We start from the raw sequence: 21,856 nt of genomic DNA, 5'->3' as shown, positions 1-21,856 counted from the left end.
AACAAATGTATATTTATTAAGAGCCTACTGTATTCTAGGCCACAAATTGACTTTCAAGCTGAACTTGGAAGAGATTGCCACCTGATAGGACATTCATTGGTTGACAATGTCATTCAGCTCCTCCCTCTACCCAAATAGGTCCCAGATCTGGTTACACCAGATGTTCAAGCCACTGCTCTTTCCCTGTCTTATTTGTCATGTTGACAGGGACCAAGCATATATAAGCTCTACTATCATCTTTCTGTCTCAACCCTGTTCAGAATCAAGTGAGTCCTTGCCTGGTAAGGAAAGGTCAGTTGGTGGTTTGGAGACAAGAAGAACAAAAGAGGACTAGCCAAACCAATATGAGATGGAGAGAGGGCCCAAGACTCAAATTCTCCACAAAAGAGCTGACATCTATGGTCATGAGTTCAAATGCACACATGCTTAAAAAATTATGAAATTTTCTTTTAATAATATATATTTCCAGATATTCTGAAAGAAGAAGGTGGTTTCAGTCTTGTCGTGTGTGTACCACACAATAAATACTAACTTGACTATATGACTGAAAACATCTCCACCTAGCAGTGAAAATTAAAAGTCATTGGTACATCAACTATCACAGTAATAGTAAAGAATATTTATATAATATTTTACAGATGACAAAAAAATTTCATATACACAATCACACAGGAATCTCACAATGACCCTGTGAGCATGGGCAAACAAGCATTGCCTTACAAGAATTCCTATATTACAGATTAAAAAAAAAAAAAAACAAGATTCCGAGAAGTTTGCATCCCTCCCAGAGGTCATTCAACTAGTAGCAAGAGAGCTACAATTCAAGCCCTCTACTGCCTCCCAAGTTTTCAAATTACATTTCTCTTATAATTTCTTAACTGAATCAGGGTCTTAATTGCTTCCTCCTGTATGAACATACACAAATCCATCTTTTCCTTTAAAAAACAGAAAGAAGATATTTTTAAAATTATTTTTCTCCACTGACTTACAGTATCATCTCACAAATACTTTGTCATCTTATCTAATGGCCATTTTATGAATAAAGACTCTTAAAATGAAAACCAAAGTTTGTCCCCACCTTCTCATGAAATAAAACTCAAATGCATTTCAGGTAATTAAAATGCAATCAAGCCCTGATTAATGGGGTACTTGTGTGCATTAGAGAATCCTGTGATGTGAATCATCTTTCCTAAATTAATTTAATACAGGCAGTGCCTATTTTTTAGAATGGTTGTGTTCTTAAATTTATTTTGCAAATCAGTCTTTTGGAATTCATAATGTGTACTTCTATTTTAAAAAGACTGCAAATAATGGCTAGATAAACCAGCAACCCACAGAGAACTGAATTTGTTTTGGCACAGCCCCAAACTCTGGGGACCCAAAACTAAAGTTCTGTCCCCTCTGAGCCTCTTAGATGACTGGTATGGGGGAGTTGTGGACCTAGAATATAGAAAGTAGGCAGATTTCTTCCATAACAGCAGAGAGAGAGAAGTTTCTTGCAGGATAAAAGTGTTTCCTTTGAGTCCAGTACAACATGCTTGAGCAAATCCACATTTTTGTATTATATGTTCTTAGGGTATGGGGGGAATATTCGTTAAGACTTTTCACTCCAAATAAAAAAAGTTATGCTCATTTATCCCAAAAGGATGGCTATTATTTTTAAAATGTGTGTGTGTTGGGGGGGAGATAACAAGTATTGGGGAAGATGTAGAGAAATTGGAATGCTAATGCACTGCTGATGGGAATGCAATATGGTGCATTCACTGTGGAAAACAATTTAGCAGTTACTCAAAAAGTTAAATATAGAATGACCATATGAACCAGCAATTCCACTTCTAGGTATATACCCAAAAGAATTGAAACCAGTGACTTGAACAGCTATTTCTACATGAGCATTCACAGCAGCATTATTCACAAAACTGAATGGTTGAAGCAACCCAAATGTCCACCAACAGATGAATGAATAAACAAAATGTGATATATATATATATATACACACACACACACAATGGAACATCATTCAGCTGTAAAACGGAATGACAAACTGATAAATGCTGCAACTTAGATGCACCTCAAAAAATTGTGTTGAGTGAAATGTCAGACACAAAGGGACATGTATTGTATGATTACATTTATATGAAATTACTAGAATATGCAAATTCATAGAGACAGAAAGTAGAGTACATATTATCAGGGACTGGGGGTGCAAGAATGGGAAGTTAATGCATAATGGATACAGGGTTTCTGTTGAGGTGATGGGAAAGTTCTGGCAATGGATGATGGTGAGGGTAGCACAACATTGTGGATGTGATTAATCCCACCAAACTGCATGCTTGGATGTGGTTGCAATGTGAAACTTTATATATGTGTGTGTGTGTGTGTGTGTGTCTGAAACTAGAGACAATAAAAATTAAATGCAATACATGATCGTAGACTGGAACTAAAAGTAGAGGAGAAAATGTCCAAAAAGCATTATTGGGAAATATAAAAAATTGGAATATAGACTCTAAGCTTTATATCAATGTTAAATTTCTTGAACTTGACAAATACACTTCAGGTTACATAAGCGAATATCCTTTTTCTTACAAAATATACATGGCAGTATTAAATATTCAAGGAGCATGATGTATAAAACCTACTCTCAAATGTTTAGAAAATAAATAGGTGATAACAAGATAGATACATAGATAGATAGATATGGTAAATGTGGCAAAATGTTAAAAGTTGAGGTATTTGTATATTTAGGTGGGGGGTATATTGGAGTATTCTGTATGGATTTTGTGTTATTTTTGCAAATGTCCTGTAAGTTTGAACTTATTTCAAAATAAAAAGGTTTGTAAAATTTTAAAATAAAACACACAAAAACACCCAAAATTATGCTTGCTTAAGCAAAAAAGAGAACTTTTATTATAAGGATACTGCACAGAACCCAAGGAAATTCTTTCTCTTCTCAAACTCCCTCTTTTTCTCTTTGCTTCTCCTGCATATATACTTCTTCTTCTCTCTGGACAAACCAGCTTTTTCTGCTATGTTCCACGTGGCCCATGGTCATCCATTCCTCCCAATTTCACGAATCATATGTAGCTCCTCCTAAAGAGAAATGAACTCTGGTCTCGGGTCTAAATTTCTAGGGAAATTCTCTGATTGTTTAGCTTGAATCAGGGATCTATCTCTGGACCGATCACTTTTGATAGTGGGGGTGGGAGAGGGAGAACAGGGTCATGAATAAGCACAATGGGAGCATCCATGATTGAGAAAATGCACTGCTGCTGTGCCAGGAAGGTGACACATAAGATGCAGAGAGGACACAGAAGCTTGTGTTTGAGACCCTCCCAGACCTTAATCTATGTGTCTCTTCTTTTGGCTTCTTATTTTCATCTCTAAGGGAACTGATACGATGGAGTGTCCTGGTCTGCCTGGATTGCGTTGACTACTTCATGGTGCTGCCATTAGGTTCTGGTCAATCAACATGCTGGCATAAGACACTCCAGGGTGCCATTTCCTGACAGAATCTTTCAACAACTAGCAAAAAGTGGCAGAGCCATCATCATCAGAACTCCAGAAAATAGTCAAAGTATTGAAGTGACTGGGTGAGTACAGAATCAAGAGAACACAGCTTTAACAAATCGTAGGTGTAGTTAATGGCACTATGCTTGCACCTTCTCCTCTCCCTCCCCAATGTGGTATAGAGCCAGCATATGCTCCAATTGTGGGTCCCTGGCCCTGTTCCAGAGAGAGAGCAGAGTAACCGCTGTGCACATACTGGGATGACAGATGCCAATATATGGAAGCTTATCTGATTCATTCTCCTAGAACTTGCCCTATAGGCAGAAGTGGCCAGCAGACAGCTAAAGCAGTGTAAGAAAAATTTTTCACAGGAAAGTCTGAAAATCTGCTGGACCTCATCCTCAGGGAAACCTGATACTGATTACACCCTCCTCCTGAGACCTAGGCCATCAGGTCTGGGAAAGTCTGACTGGAGTAATCAAGGAAACCAAATGCCCAGACAACAAAAAATTAAGAGTCACATTAGGAAAAATGAAGGTATGGCCCAGTCAAAGGAAAAAACTTACACTTAAATGAGATACAGGAGTTGAAACAACTAATTAAATATTTTCAAACAAATCTTCTAAATCAAATAAATGAGGTGAAGGAAAATGTGGCATAAGAGGTGAAGGATATAAAGAAGACACTGGATGACCATAAAGAAGAATTTGTAAGCTTGAAAAAACAAATGGCGGGACTTGTGGGAATGAAAGACACAGTAGAAGAGATGAAAAACACAATGGAGACATACAACAGCAGATTTCAAGAGGTAGAAGAAAGGATTCATAAACTGGAGGACAGGACATCAGAAATCCTACACACAAAAGAACAGAAAGGGAAAAGAATGGAAAAATATGAGCAGCATCTCAGGGAATTGAATGACAACATGAAGTGCATGAATATATGTGTCATGGGTGTCTCAGAAGGAGAAGACAAGGGAAAAGGTGCAGAAACAATAATGGAGAAAATAATCACTGAAAATTTCCTGTCTCTTATGAAAGGCATAAAAGTTCAGATCCAAGAAACACAGCATACTCCAAACAGAATAGATCTGAATAGACCTACTCCAAGACACTTAATAATCAGATTATCAAATGTCAAAGACGAAGAGATAATCCTGAAAGCAGCAAGAGAAAAGCGATCCATCACATGCAAGGGAAGCTCAATAAGACTATGTGTGTATTTCTCTGTAGAAACCATGGAGGCAAGAAGACAGTGGTATGACATATTTAAGATACTGAAAGAGAAAAACTTTCAACCAAGAATTCTATATCTGGTAAAACTGTTCTTCAAAAATGAGGGAGAGTTTACATTATTTTCAGACAAATAGACACTGAGAGAGTTTGTGAACAAGATACCTGCTTTTCAAGAAATACTAAAGGGAGCACTACAGGGAGATAGGAAAAGACAGTAGAGAGAGGTTTGGAGAAGAGTGTAGACATGGAGAGAGAGAGAGAGAGGGAATAAAAATAAAATTAGATATGATATATAAAATCCAAAAGATGGAATGGTAGACAGTAGGCATTATGTTGAGTGAAATTACCCAGAAACAAAAGTACCAATACTGTATGGTCTTACTAATAAGAACTAACATTAATGAGTGAACCTTGAAAGTTAAAGTTGAGAACACAGGTTATCAGGAGATAGAACAAGGGTAGGAGATCAGGCATCTGAAGCTGAAGGAGTACAGAATGTTCAACCAGATTGATTGAATAGATCCAGAAATAGATAGCACAGTACTATGTGATGGTAGCACAATACTGTAAGTACTCTGAACAAAGATGAATGTGAGTACAGTGAAAGAGGAAGGCTAGGGGCATATATGATGCCAGAAAGAAAGACAGAGGATAAAGACTGGGACTCTATAATTTAGTGAAGCCTAGAGTGGTCAATGATGGTGATTAAGTATACTAATATAAGAATGTTTTTGAAAGAGGGAGAACAAATGAATGTCAACCTTGCAAGGTGTTGAAAACTGGATGGTATAGGGGAAAAAATACAACCAATGCAAACTAGAGTCTATAGTTAACAGTAACATTGTAATATGCTTCTATTAAATGTAACAAAGGCAATATACCAAACCTAAATGTCTACAAGAGGGGGATATAAGAGAGTGGTATAGAATTCTTGTTGTTGTTGTTGTATGACCTTTTCATTGTATTGTATTGTATTGTATTTTTTTCTTCTATCTTTTTTTATTCTTCATTTTTTTCACCTCTTCCTCTTACATTGCAGAAAAAATGAAAATGTCCTCATATAGACTGTGGTGGTAAATGCATAGGTATGTGATTAGACCGGAAATCATTGAGTGCTTACTTAGGATGGATTGTATATGTCTGAATAAAAATGTTTAAAAAATAAACAGAGGGGTACAAGTGCTTGAGAAAGTGTGGAGAGAGAGATGTACCTATTCACTGTTGGTGGGGAAGTAGAATGGTGCAGCCATCTGGTGGCAGTGTGGTGTTCCTCAGGAAGCTAAGTATGGGGCTGCCGTATGGTCCTGCAGCCCTGTTACTGGTTATGTACTTGGAGGAACTGAGAGCAGGGACGTGAGTGGACATTTGCACACTGGTGTTTGTGGCATCAGTATTCATGATTTGCAATGGATGGAGGTGGCCTAAGGGTACATCGACTGATAAACTGAATGGTGAACTGTGGTGTATATGTACAATGGAATATTGAGTGGCAGCCAGAAGGAATGAAGTTGCGAGGTATGCAAATAGGTGCATGGATCTTGAGGACAGTAGGTTGAGTGAAATAAGCCAGAAATGAAAAGACAAACATTGTAACACCTCACTGATATGTACTAATAATAATGTGCAAACTCTTGAGAATTGCATCTGGGAACATGGGTTATCAGGGAAAGGCTTATATAAAGGTTCCTAGATTGTGAGCTCTTAACAGCAGTCACATCTATTCATGAGTTGTAATAGCTATTTCTAACTTCTGAGATGCTGAGCTGTTTGTGTGTGACCTGGTTGGTCCCTGGAGCTTCGGGTGTCTGTATGATGCCTGGGACTTGGAGCCAGAGTTTGGCAGCTGTGAGTGTCGGCATTGCCCCATGCAGCAACTGTTAAAGTGGCTGAAAAGTAGATCAGACTTTGATTGGAGATATGAACAAAATGGACTTGGATGAGACTGTGTTTTAAAATGTTTGCTTCTGTGTGGGACCATAGGAAGAGATGTTTATTCGGTGCAAAATCTATATTTTCTGTAGCACACTATATAATTTAACTGGTATGGTTCATTTATTCAAACACCATAATTACATGGAACTTTGAATAGCAAGTGAGATCTAGTTGGTTTGTACAGGCTAGTGTGAAGCCCTGATACATCCCAGAGTAATTTGGGCAGAGAATAAAGAAGAATTTGAATAGCCCTCTTGAGGGACTTGGGGGAAATGTAGAAATATTAAACTTCCCCAGCTGGGAATTCCTGATATTCTCACAAGAATTGGGGACTACCAGTTTAGTAGGCCAGGCCCTCGATTTTAGGGCTTGCTCTTACGAAGCTTGTTGCAGAAAAGGAGAGATTAAACCTGCTTATTGTGCCTGAGAGTCACCCCCAGAGAACCTCTTTCATTGCTCAGATGTGGCCTCTTGAAGCCAACTTGGCAAGTAAACTCACTGCCCTCCATGCTATGTGGGACATAACTCCCAGGGTGTAAATCTCCCTGGCAATGTGGGACATGACTCCTAGGGATGAGCCTGGACCTGGCTTCATAGAATTGAAAAAGCCTTCTGGACCAAAATGGGAAACATAAATGAAACAAAATAAAGTTGCAGTGGCTGAGAAATTTCAAATGGAGTCGAGAGGTCATTCTGGAGGTAACTCATACATTATATAGATATCCCTTTTTAGTTTTTAGTTTATTAGAATAGCTAGAAGGAAATATCTGAAACTGTTGAACTGCAGTCCAGTAGCCTTGATTCTTGATGATAATTGTATAACTACATAGCTTATCCTTTTATCCAGTGTATGGACAAATGGGCAGAAAAATAGGGACAAAAAATAAATGAATAATGGGTGGGGGGGATTTTAGTTGTTATTTTTTTATTTTTATCTTTATTCTTATTTTTATTTTTTGGAGTAATGAAAATGTTCAAAAATTGATTGAGGTGATGAATGCACAGCTATATGATGATACTGTGAACAACTGTTATACATTTTGGATGATTGTATGGTATGTGAATATATTTCAACTAAATTGCATTAAAAATAAACTGTCACAACACTCTCTTAAGATATTCAACTGATCAGTGGCTAAGTGATCTCAAATAGAGTAGAGAGGTCAATCTGGAGGTCATTCTTATGCATTACATAGACATTCCCTTTTAGTTTCTAGTGTATTAGAATAGCTAGAAGGAAGTACCTGAACCTGTTGAATGGTAGTTCAGTAGACTTGATTCTTGATAATAATTGTTTAACTATATAGCTTTTATTGTATAACCATGTGACAGTGAAAACCCAGTGACTGACACAACGTTTAACCAATGTATGGGCAGAAGAGTAATAAAATAATTACGAAAAAAATATATATGTATATATACATATATATATATATATATATATATATATATATATATATATATATATATATAAAATGGGGGGCATAAGGCATATGGGATGGTTTGGGTATTCTTTTTATTTCTTTTTTTTTTTTCCTTTTTTATATATATTTTTTATTTTGGAGTAATGAAAATGCTTGAAAGTTGATTGTGGCTATGAATGCACAATTATATGATGATACTATGTGCTACTGATTGTATACTTTGGATGTATTATATTGTGTGTGAGTTTATCTCAATAAAATTGCATTTAAAAATACCAGTTGAATCTAAAATACATGTAATTTGATACCCAACATCATCCATTGGAAAATGACATAAACAAGCTCTCCGCCAACAGTCAGAAATTTTACGTCATTCGCTTTTCTCTTTAATCTCATGTTATTTCACATATCCCATATATTTTTAACCTAATGCACATTTATGATGCTTAAAGGTTTTATTATTCATTGTTATACTTATCAGCAAAAAAAATGTATGTAAATTGAAATTTTTTATTTCCTGTATTGTTAAGTATATATGTTCAGATAAGCTGAAGTAACAAATAGACCCAAACATTTAATCACTTAGCACAAACATTATTTCTTTCTCACGTATTAGTCCTGGGTGGGTTGCTCAGATCAGTAGGGTGCTCTCCTCCTCTCAGAGATCAGGGGACACAAGAAGCTTCCATCTTATAGCTTCACCATCCCTTACAGCAATGGTCTAGCCTGTACCCTGTTTTTGTGTGTCCTGGGATCTAAGAATAGATTATAACCCTTTTCAAAGGGTTACAAAAAGAAGAGGAAGACTACATGACAGAAAACTTACGTGATCTGCAAAGCCTCAAATATTTACTATCCCGCCCTTTATGTTACTCTGCCAACTCCTCTCCTAGAGTCCCATTCTTGATTGTATCTAGCTGGTATTATAAGAAGGAAGAAGGCATGTAAGAGATTTTGTGGGGCAGGCCTGGAAGTGATTTACATGACTTCCACTTACATTCTACTGCCTAGAGCAATTACATGATCATAACTTACAGCAAGGGAGGTGGAGAAATGTAGGCTAGCTGTGCACTCAAAGAAAGGAAGAACAAATTGTGGGAGGCAACTAGCAGTCTCCACCACGGTCAGGCAATAAGGTACTAAAAGAATGTATCACTATAATGATTACTAGTGTACAGTTTACCAATAAAACCCATATTGCAACAAATCAAGATAAATAATAATACAATTAATTTTGCATTTAATAACACAAAGAGTAAAATTTTATTACAGGTACAATTCTTAATAAAATGAATAATCCAGTTTTCTTTTCAAACAGTTCATGTATCCCAAATTAAAGCATCAATTGTATTCCTACTTTTCATTTTTATAAATACTACCACCAAGAAATCTTCACACAAATTAAAGGATAGGAACAGAAGAAGCTTTTTTAAAAAAGCAACCTTAACTAAATTATTTAAATGTATTCATAAATTTAAAACAATTTTATAATCAATCATAAAAAATTTGTTTTCATAATCCATCAGCTAACAACCCAATTAGGGACTCCTTCAATTTTATGGAGAGTTGCTTATTAGACACAACCTGAGTTTTAAAATGATCTGGTACCCAGTTAGAAAAACCATTCATTCCTCAATTTCTGAGATGTTTACTAAAAATTTCTACCAAGATTTATCAAATGACTATCTCTGTTCTGTTTCACTTAAAGAAACATTTTTATATTTATATACAAGAAATATTGGGAAAATAAAAATATTAATTTCAATACACATTTGCTAATTTTTTTTCAATAAAATGCTTGTATTTTAACATGTTTTAAAAAAAACACGTTTTTTGCCACAAGCTTGGAGCTACCAATTTAACTCATCCAATTTAAAGAAAATATTTTCCATTAAGACTACTTGGAAAAGGCAGCCCTCATTGTCAATCAAACCAGACTTAAATACTATTGGAAAAGTCTGAATTCATTTATCAATTCAAATAATTCAAAATGCAGTTTGAGGAATAGCATAAAACCACCGAGAAATTATGGAACACATCTCATAAGACATATTGCTAATATAATTAATGCAGCATTTAAAATGCATTTTAAAATACAATTTCTCATTACTTAATTTATAACAATATAATAAATAGTGACTGAATTTTAAGTTACTAATAACGCAAGGAAGGACAGAAGTCCTGGTATTACTTCGGTAAATGTACATGTGTGCAGGTGTTGTATACTGAACAATTAAATAAAAATCACATGTAAAAATCAGAAAATAATCCATTAATGCTTTCAGAATTTATATTATTAAATGCAATAAAATAATATATTATATACTATATTATATATTATATATATAGAATATATATATAATAATGATGATTGTTAATGGGATTATAAGTATCAGTGCTTATAATCAAAAGTGGTTGTTTAAAGGCAAGTAACCCACAGATTAGCACTACAAATATAAATTAGTGTTTGCATGATATAATTTTAAGGTATGACACTGGTACAAAGAGTTAACAACAGATTGGTATATGGGAAATACTACCCATTGCATATTATAGACTATAATTAATAGTAATACCTTACCAGAATGACCCTAATACTAAGGATGAATAATTAGGGGCTGATAAGAGCTTTGGGGTGTTTTGGGTTATGATAGTTGTTTAACATTGACAGTGATGATGATTGTACAACTAAGTGAAGTTAATGTAGGACAATGATTGTTTATCTTGGACAGAATATATGCTATGTGAAATTAGGAACCCCTTAATAAGTCAGCCCTTGATCTTGAAGCTTGCACTTTTGAAACTTATGGCTGTAAAAGGGAGGCTAAGCCTATCTATAATTATGTCTAAGAGGCACCTCCAGAGAATCTTTTTTGTTGTTCAGATGTGGACTTTCTCTCTCTTAAGTCCAAATCTGCAAATAAATTCATTAACCTCCCCCCGTCATAGGACATGACTCCCAGAGGAGTGAATCTCCCTGGCAATGTGGGACATGACTCCCAAGAATGAGCCTGGCCCTGGCATTGAGGAATTGAAAATGCCTTCTTGACCAATAGCCGGGAAAGAAAGATAACAAAATAGGGTTACAGTGACTGAGAGATTTCAAACAGAGTTGAGAGGCTATCCTGGAGGTTACTCTTATGCAAGTTCCAGCTAGATATCCCAAATGGCCACAGTATGCCAACCCTTAGCCAGCAGTAGTCCCAAAATACCTAAGTCCCTATCTGAGACTCTATAAAAGTTTCAATCACTAGGTTTATTTTTCAGAAACTTCAGTCCTCCACAGTGTTCCTCTGCCAGCTAAGTCCCAAAACCCAGAGGCAACAGCCTCTTAAAGAACATCAACCAGATACAACCCCCTTCCCCATAATGTCAACACTCCTTTTCAAAATGAACAAGTTAGGGTGGTCACTGCCTAGATATCCCTGAATATCACAAAAGTGATTAAATGAAAGGAAGGAATAGCAACAGACAAGATAGGATTTAACAAAGGATTATAAAATACTGAATCTTTATATTAATACTTTTTTTAGATGCTAGGGTATTAGAATAGCTAGAGGAAATAACTGAAAAGGTAGAACTGCTGCCCATAACATTCTTTGAGATCTGTTCTATAGCTACTTTGTAGCTTTATACTTTGAAAGTTATCACCATTCTATAAATATGTTATATTTTACAATAAGGAAATAACTGAAATTGTGGAACTGTAACCTATAACATGCCTTGAAATTATCTATCCGACTACTTGTTAAATTGTACTTGGAAGGTTATCAACTTTCTGTGTATATGATATATTTCACAATAAAGAAAGAACTGAAATTGTGAAACTGTAACCCATAACATTCTTTGAAATTTGCTCTATTTGCTAACTACTTGTTGAATCATACTTTGAAAGTTATCACTGTTCTGTTTATATGTTATATTTCAGAATAAAAATGTATTAGAAATTACTTTATTAAATGATTTCCACATTATATAATGAAATCAATGTGAAATTTTTATCCATGAGTTTTAACTTACATAGTAAAGAATGTAGTACTCCTAGAAAATTTAGAAAAATCTGCACATCATCAGAAAGTTATATAACTTTAGGGTTGATAATTCACACTGTATTCTAGTAAAGGTGATGACACTTGGAAAGGTATGTGAGAATCTGATGTATACTACTCAGCTCTGAATCAGCATCAGTAACCTGCACTGCTTTTGCTCCCCAGAGATGATTCTTTCCAACTACTGGTATTTCCTAGGACTGAGTTTTTGTTTTTTTTTTTTTTTAATTCAGTTTTATTGAAATATATTCACAAACCATACAGTCATCCATGGTATACAATCAACTGTTCACAGTATGATCATATAGTTATGCGTTCATCACCACAATCTATTTCTGAACATTTTCCTTACATCAGAAAGAATCAGAATAAGAATAAAAAATAAAAGTGAAAAGAGAATACCCAAACCATCCCCCCATCCCACCCTATTTGTCATTTAGTTTTTACTCCCATTTTTCTACTGATTTTTTTTCAATTTTTTAACTTTGTTTATCAAAAAATTAAAAACAAACAGGCAAACAACAACCAAAAAAACCCCAAAACATTTCAAACAAAGCAATGGATTAAGGAAAACAAATAACCTAAAATAACTATTTTGCTTCCAATATGTTCCTACCATACCCCAAGAAAATTAATAAACCATGCCTAGGACTGAGTTTTGAGAATAACTGGGAACAAATGGTAGTCATTGTTTTCAACATTTGTAAAACTTGTTGCTTTGTTGTCATGGGTCTCTCCCTTATGAGTTATGTTCTCAAATAAATAAAATCAGAAATGAGAGGAGGGACATTACTACTGACCCCACAGAAATAAAAAGGATCATAAGAAGATACTATGAACAACTGAATGCCAAATAATAAGACAACCTAGATGAAGAGGACAAATCCCCAGAAGCAAACAATGTACACTGACTCTAGAAGAAATATAACACCTCATCAGACCAATTACAAGTAAAGAGAATTCTCCGTCTGCCACGTGATTGCCACACGCACCAAAGATGGCTTTTGCTACAGGAAGGTTGCTCCAGGTTTCAATTGCCTGACATGCAAGCACCGTTCTTTGCAGTGTTTCAGCTGCTGCAGCCCTTAGACCTGCTGCTTCTGGAAGAATGTGCCTGGCAAACATAATGTGGTCAGATTATGGTCAAGCAAAATTTGCCTTCAGCACCAGCTCCTCAGATATGCTCCTGCTGTCACCCAGCAAGCAACTTATTTTAAAGTTACAGCTGTTGTCAATGGAGAGTCCAAAGAACTAAGCCTTGATGACTTTAAGGGGAAATATTTGGTGCTTTTCTTCTATCCTCTGGATTTCACCTTTGTGTGTCCTACAGAAATTGTTGCTTTTAGTGACAATTAGTGCAATTAGTGACAATGAATTTCACAATGTGAACTGTGAAGTTGTTGCTATTTCAGTGGATTCCTACTTTAGCCATCTTGCCTGGAAAAATACACCAAGTAAGAATGGTGTTTTGGGCCACATGAACATCACACTCTTGTCAGATTTAACTAAACAAATATCCCAAGACTATAGTGTGCTATTAGAAGGCTCTGGTCTTGCATTGAGCTGTCCCTTCATAATTGACCCCAATGGAGTCATCAAGCATTTGAGTGTCAGTGATCTCCCAGTGGCCAAAGCATGGAAGTGACCCTCCGCTTGGTGAAGGCATTCCATTCCAGCTTGCGGAAACCCATGGAGAAGTCTGCCTGGCAAACTGGACACCAGATTCTCCTAGAATCAAGCCAAATATGACTGCTTCCAAAGAATACTTTGAGACAGTGAATCAGTAGACCACCCCATGTACATCTGTAGCTTCTCACTTCTTAAACCAGAGAAGAACCACAAGTTGGAATGCATTTTTATCATTTTAAGGATGAATGTTGTTCTGGTTTGCTAATGCTGCCAGCATACATCAGAGATGGATTGGCTTTTATACAGGAGATTTATTTGGTTACACAGTTATAGTCTTAAGGCCATAAAGTGTCCAAGGTAATGCATCAACAATCAGGTACCTTCACTGGAGGATGGCCAATGGCATCTGGAAAACCTCTGTTAGCTGGGAAGGCATGTGGCTGGTGTCTGCTCCAAGTTCTGGTTTCAAAATCGCTTTCTCTCAGGACATTCCTCTCTAGGCTGCAGTTCCTCAAAAATGTCACTCTTAGTTGCTCTTGGGAGTTTTTCCTCTCTTAGCTTTTCTGGAACAAAAGTCTGCTTTCAATGGCCAGCTTCAAACTGTCCCTCATCTGCAGCCCCTCTCTTAATTCCTATGCGTTCTTCAAAGTGTCAGCTTATATAGTGCTCCAGTAAACTAATCAAGGCCCATGCTGAATGAGTGGGGCCACATCTCCATGGAAACTATCCAATCAGAGTCATCACCCACAGTTGGGTGGGTCGCATCTCCATGGAAACACTCAAAGAATTGCATCTAATCAATGCTGATCCATCTGCCCATACAAGATTACATCAAAGTTAATGGCATTTTGGGGGACATAATACATTCAAACTGGCACTTTCCACCCCCCTGGACCCCAAAATGACATGATATTTCCATATACAAAATACAATCATCCCATTAAAATATCACAAAAACTTTAATCATTTCAGTAACAATAGGTAAGTACAAGATCCCATCAAAATCAGTTACAAGCATGGTCTGTCCAAAAGCAAAATTCCCCTTTGACTGTGGCCCTCTAAACTTAGAACAAGTTATGTGCTTCTAATGTACAAAGGAGGGGACATTCATAGGATAAACATTCCCATTGCCATAAGGAGAAACTGAAAGGAAAACAGGGTTCACAGGACCAAAACAGTTCCTAAAACCCACAGGGCAAACTCCTTTAGATGCGAAGTCTAAGAGTCATTTACAGAATGGTGTTGTATCCTTAGGGCTTGAGAGAGTGGGAGTCCAACCCTTCCTAAGGGCCTTCGCAGCAGCCCTTTTCTCTCCAAACACTGAGGTGAGAGCTCTAACATATCCACACATTGGGGAGACCACCTTCTCGGTCCCACCCTCCTCAAACATTGGGGCCAGCACCCGGATTCCCTTCCATCTCTGGGGCACACACTCAACCCTTTCAGAACAATGAGGTGGCATCCAGGCTCTCCCCAGTCCCCTGGGAATGTGCCCCACCCTCTTTGAGGCCAGAGGTGGCAACACTTCTCCTGAATATCAAGGTAGAAGGCCCACCCTTTATCTCCAGGGCAAACACACCCTTTCTATGCACGTGGGCCACTCTGCTCTCCTAGCCTGGGACCTCTTGACTCCAGACCTCAACCTCCATGGCTCTGTCTTTGAAGAAATTTTTCCATCAGTTTGTTCCTTATCTGTCTCCTCCCATCCCAACCAGCAGCAGCTCTGTCTGTAAAGAGCTTGCAAAAATTCTGTTGGCTTCGCATGAAGCACACAGGGGTCAAAGCTGTCAGATAATAGGACTTTTCCACAAATCCTTTTGGCTTAACTCCTTCTCCAATCTTGGCTTGTACTGAAATGGCGGCTGGGTTCCATGTTTGGTTACATCTTCACATTGGGCTGTAGCTTCTGGGGTTTCACCCCCTGGAAGCCCAGAGTTTTTCAGGCCATCAATTTCTGGTTTCTTTGAAACCAAAAGTTCATTTCTCAGCTTATCTCTGTCCTCTCGTATTGTCCTATAAGCTGCAAGTAAAAGCCACAATGTTTATAGAAGAAAGGAAAAAACCTATTATGCTTATATTCATAAGTATTACTCTAAATATGCATTTTTAAAATTGGCTAAGGCTTTTTTAACTTGAAGAGTTGCTAACCTAAGGAGTCCTTTACTTGTAATATCCAAATGGCTAGCTCTTTTCTGTAGAATGCCTATTTCACCTACTTCTTGGATCATGTCTTCAGTGGGAAAAGGAAACACTTTTCTTTTTAGCCTTACTTGAATCTTTGTGTACACCAAAGTAGTATAGCAAACCTTTAAAGCTTCTGATCAAGGATACTGAAATTTACTTCTTTAATTTCTTTGTATTAAACTGTATTTCATTTTAAGATATCAAAGATCATAGTTTTATGTTTTTAGCATCAGCTAACTAATTTACTCCTGCAATGGATGTGTATGTGATTGAAACAAATGTGAATCACATTTTAAAACACTTGTGATAGCAAAGTGTCTTACCTGATCATGCATGATCCCACCCAAGATTTGGAGTTTACAAAGTCACCTTACTTATTTTATTCATGAGTTGACTTAGGGTCTATGCATTTCTAGATATTGATTGGGTATAATTATAAACATATTTATTGAGTCCAGGTATTGCATTTAGAAATTATTATAATTTCTTTCTTGAAGTATTCCATGGGAACTATATAATAACAAATAAATATATTTTAAAATTTAAGAAGAAAACAAAACAAGATTGAATGAGTCATCCAAAACCTCCCAACAAAGAAAAGTACAGGGGAATTCTACCAATCAGTCCAAGAAGAATCCAATCCTGCTCAGATTGTTCCAAATAAATTGAAGAAGAGGGAACACTACCTCATTCTATGAGTCCAACATCACCCTAATGCCAAAAAAGCCACATAAAGATATTAAAAGAAAAGAAAATTACAGACCAATTTCTCTTTTGAATATAGATGCAAAAATCCTCCACAAAACACTTGTGAATAGAAAACAACAGCATATTAAAAGAACTATACACCATATTCAATCAGGTTTTATCCCAGATATGCAAGGGTAGGTCAGTATAAGAAAATCAAGTAATGTAATATACCACAATAACAAAATGAAGGGAAAAAAACACATGATCATCTCAACTGGTCAGAAAAGGCATTTGACAAAATCTAGCATCTTTTCTTGATAAAATACCTAGAAAAATAGGAATAGAAGGAAATTTCCTCAACCTGTTAAAGGGCATATATGAAAAACCCACTGCTAACATCATACTCAATGGTGAAAGACAGAAAGCTTTCCTTCTAAGCTCTGGAACAAGACAAGGATGCCTATTGTCACCACTGTAATTCTACACTGTATTGGAAGTTCTAGAGCCAGAGCAATTAGGCAAGTAAAACAAATAAAAAGCATCCAAAGTGGAAAGGCAGAAGAAAAACTTTCACTATTTGCAGGTGACATAATCCTATATATAGAAATTCTGAAAAATCTACAATAAAGCTACAAGAGCCAATAAATTAATTCAGCAAAGTGGCAGGGTACAGGATCAACATGCAAAGATCAGTAGTATTTCTAAACATTAGTAATGAGCAATCTGAGGAGGAAATTTTAAAAAATTCCAATATTTGATGGAAATATCTAGGAATGAATTTAACCAATGATGTAAAGGAATTATACATAGAAAACTACATAACTTTGCTGAAAGAAATCAAAGATCTAAACAAATGGAAGTACATGCCATGATCATGGATTGAAAGACTGAATATTTTTAAGACGTCAATTCTATGCAAAATGATTTACAGATTCAATGCAATCCCAATCAAAATTCCAATAAAATGGGAAAAGCCAATCATCAAATTTATTTGGAAGGGTAAGGGGCCTCAAATAGCCAAAAACATCTTGAAAAAGAACAAATTTGGAAGGCTCACTTCCTGCCTTTAAAGCTTATTACACAGCTATAGTCACCAAAACAGCATGATACTGACACAAGGATAAATACATAGACCAATGGAATTGAATTGAGGGTTCAGAATCTATGGTCTCACATCTATGGCCAACTGATTTTTTTTTAAGTTTTATTGAAATATATTCACATACCATGCAATCATCCATGGTCTACAATCAACTGTTCACAGTATGAGCATATAGTTATGCGTTCATCACCACAATCTATTTCTGAACATTTTCCTTACATCAGAAAGAATCAGAACAAGAATAAAAAATAAAAGTGAAAAAAGAACACCCAAATAATCCCCCCATCCCACTCTATTTGTCATTTAGTTTTTATCCCTATTTTTCTACTCATCCATCCATACACTAGATAAAGGGGGTGTGATCCACAAGGTTTTCACAATCACACTGTCACCCCTTGTAATATACATTATTATATAATCATCTTCAGGAGTCCAGACTACTGGGTTGGAGTTTGGTAGTTTCAGGTATTTACTTCTGGCTATTCCAGTACATTAAAACTCTAAGAGGTGTTACCTATATAGTGCATAAGAATGTCCACCAGATTGATCTCTTGACTCCATTTGAAATCTCTCAGCCACTGAAACTATTTTGTCTCATTTTGCATCCCCCTTTTGGTCAAGAAGATTCTCTCAGTCCCATGATGCCGGGTCCAGATTCATCCCCGGGAGTCATATCCTGCATTGCCAGGGAGATTTACACCCTTGGGAGTCGGGTCCCACATAGTGGGGAGGGCAGTGAGTTCACCTGTCGAGGTGGCTCAGTTAGAGAGAGAGAGATGGCCAACTGATTTTTAATGCAATTTTACTGCGATATATTCACATACTATACAATCATCCAAAGTGAACAATCAGTTGTTCACAGTATCATTATAGTTGTGCATTCATCATCAAATCTTTGAACATTTTTATTACTCAAAGAAAAAAACTAAAATTAAAATAAGAAAGAGTATCCAAAACATCCCATTCCCCTCCTCCCCTCCAATGTTCATTTACTTTTTTATAATACAGTTTTTTTAATTTTATTTTGAAATAAATTCAAAGTTACAGGGACAGTTGAAAAACAATACAAACCCCATACACAGCATACCCTGAGCCCCTTCCCCCAATACCCCGATCCATCAACTTTAACGTGCTGTCACACTGCCATTTCTTTCTTTTTCTCCCTCCCTCCTTCCTTCCATGTCTATCATCCATCATCTATTGCTCTGTCTTCTGAACATATGAGAGCAAGCTGCACACATCCTTGAACAAACACTATAATTCACTTATACAATTCTTATGAACAAGAACATTCTTTTATGCAATCCCATTAAGTGCAGCTAAGAAGTTCAAGAAATTCAACATTGATACAAAGCTTGCATTCTAAATTTCCTTTTTTTTTTTTCTTATGTCCCAACTGTGTCCCTTTGAGCCTCCTGTCCTCCATCCTCAGATCCCATCCAGGGTCATCCTTGGCATTCAATTGTCATCTATTTCGGCTGTCTTTTTTTTTTTTTCAATTGTGGAAACATATATACAGCCTAAATCTTCCCATTCCACCCCCTCCCTAGCATTCCATTAGTGGGATTAATCACTTTTAGAATGTTGTAATGCTATCACCTTCCCACCATCCATTACTAGAAATTTCCCTTCACCTCAAGCAGCAACCCTACACTCATTTCTTAACTCCCCATTGCCCCTTCCCCCACTTCCCATAACCCATACTCTACTTTTCATCTCTATGGTCATATTCTCTGATAATTTCTTTGTGTTTACCGTGGGGCTTAAATTTAACCTCTTAAATCCGTAACTATCTTGGTTTTCTTTGATACCAACTTAACTTCAATAGGACTCGTAAACTATGCTCCTATACTCCTCCATTCCCCCGCCTTTATATAGTTCTTGTCAAAAATTACATATTTTACATTGAGTCCAAAACCACTAATTTGTCATTGGAGTTTCTGTATTTTATATCCTGTAGGAAATAAATAGTGGAGTTACAATTCAAAAATTATTGACTTCTATTTGTATTCCGTTGTGGTCAGAGAATGTGCTTTGAATATATTCAATTGTTTGTTGTTGTTTTTTTTAATTTATTGAGGCTTGTTTTATGTCCCAGCCTATGGTCTATTCTGGAGAAAGATCCGTGATCACTAGAGAAAAAATGTATGTCCTGGTGATTTGGGATGTAAGGTTCTATATATGTCTGTTAAAATTCTCTATATCTCTCTCTCCTTTCTTTGTTTCTTTGTCGGTAGGGCTCCCTTTAGTATCTGAAGTAGGGCAGGTCTTTTATTGGCAAAATCTCTCAGCATTTGTTTGTCTGTGAAAAATTTAAGCTCTCCCTCAAATTTGAAGGAGAGTTTTGCTGGATAAAGTATTCTTGGTTGGAAATTTTTCTCTCTCAGAATTTTAAATATGTCATGCCATTGCCTTCTTGCCTCCATCATGGCCGCTGAGTAGTCACAACTTAGTCTTATGTTGTTTCCTTTGTATGAGGTGAATTGCTTTTCTCTTGCTGCTTTCAGAACTTGCTCCTTCTCTTCAATATTTGAGAGTCTGATCAAAGTATGCCTCAGAGTGGTTTTATTTGGATTTATTCTATTTGGAGTTTGCTGGGCATTTATGCTTTGTGTATTTATATTGTGTAGAAGGTTTGGGAAGTTTTCCCCAACAATTTCTTTGAATACTCTTTCTAGACGTTTACCCTTCTCTTCCCCTTCTGGGACACCAATGAGTCTTAAATTTGGATGTTTTATTTCATCTATCATATCCCTGAGATCCATTTTGATTTTTTCAATTTTTTTCTCCATTCTTTCTTTTGTTCTTTCATTTTCTGTTCTGTGGTCCTCTAGGACACTGAGTTGTTGTTCAACTTCCTCTAATCTTGTATTATGAGTATCCAGAGTCTTTTTAATTTGGCCAACAGTTTCTTTAATTTCCATAAGACCTTCTATTTTTTTATTTAGTCTTGCAATTTCTTCTTTATGCTCTTCTAGGGACTTCTTTATGTCCTTTATATTCTGTGGCATGTTCTTCTTCATGTCCTTTATATCCTGTGCCATGCTCTCATTCTTTGACTGTAGTCCTTTGATAAATTGTGCCAAGTACTGTGTCTCTTCTGATCGTTTGATTTGGGTGTTTGGGATTGGGTTCTCTATATCGTCCGGTTTTAGCAAATGTTTTAAGATTTTCTGTTTTTTTGGCCTCTTGGCATTTGCTTTGCTTGATAGCTGTGATCTTCCAGGACCTCTGCTGAGAGAAGGCTGTGCTATTTCACAAGTGCACGCCTTTCCTCAAGGGAAGCCTCAGGCTGCTGGGCCGTGCAGGGGTGCTCCCAGCCTGATCAAAAATGGCTGAATGGGGCATTTCAACCCCCCCCCCCCTTTTCACACAGCTCTGCCTTCCCAGCTCTGGGACAACTAGCTGTGGGTGCACCCAAGGCCGCTGTCCATGGCAGATATTGTGGCGTGAGCGCGGTGCCGTGGCATACGTTCCCCATCAGACTGGGTTTCCTGGCATGGCTCTGGGCTGTGGGTACAGCCCCGGGCAGGAGTGTCACCAGCATGCTGGAAAGCTGGCTGCAAGGGGCGCGGTTTCTTTCTCCTTTTGGCTCTCCTCTCTGTCTCTCTGGTCCCAGGACAATCAGCAGTGGGTGTGGGGTGGGCTAGTTTCCACATCAGACACTGAGGCGTTGGCTACAGCCCGCTCCTGCAGTGCTTCACTGTGTGGTTCTCACTGCTGTATCTGCAGCCACTCTGTTTTTTTTTTTTTTTTTTTAAAAAAAGAATTAGTCCATCTCCAAATGCCAACCTGCAGTTTCCCCAGACTGCAGCATGGCTGCGGGAATTTCAGCCAGCTTACTCCCTCATTTCAGAATGCATGAGTTTCACCAAGTGCATGTTCCCTGTGGATTTAGCAGACCTTGTCCAGCTGGTGCATCGCTGGAATTGGTGTTCTGGGTCACTTTCTGGTTTTTACGTAGCATTTTTCACGGAGCTGTTTTTTTGCCCTGTCTCACCTAGCTGCCATCTTAGGTTCTCCCCTATAATACAGTTTTATTGAGATATGGTCACACACCCTACAGTCATCCACAGTGTACAATCAATTATTCACATCACCATC

The 21,856-nt window shown here is 37.1% G+C and overlaps 1 pseudogene; it reads left to right on the top strand.

Moving 5' to 3' along the window:
- Nucleotides 1-13,144: 13,144 nt before the first annotated feature.
- Nucleotides 13,145-13,934, top strand: LOC119527455 (annotated as a pseudogene).
- Nucleotides 13,935-21,856: the final 7,922 nt, after the last annotated feature.

This window comes from Choloepus didactylus, chromosome 1 (genome assembly GCF_015220235.1).
Source record: "Choloepus didactylus isolate mChoDid1 chromosome 1, mChoDid1.pri, whole genome shotgun sequence".
Taxonomy (NCBI): domain Eukaryota; kingdom Metazoa; phylum Chordata; class Mammalia; order Pilosa; family Megalonychidae; genus Choloepus; species Choloepus didactylus.
Note: the sequence above shows the minus strand (reverse complement) of the source record. Positions and strands in the feature narration are given on the sequence as shown.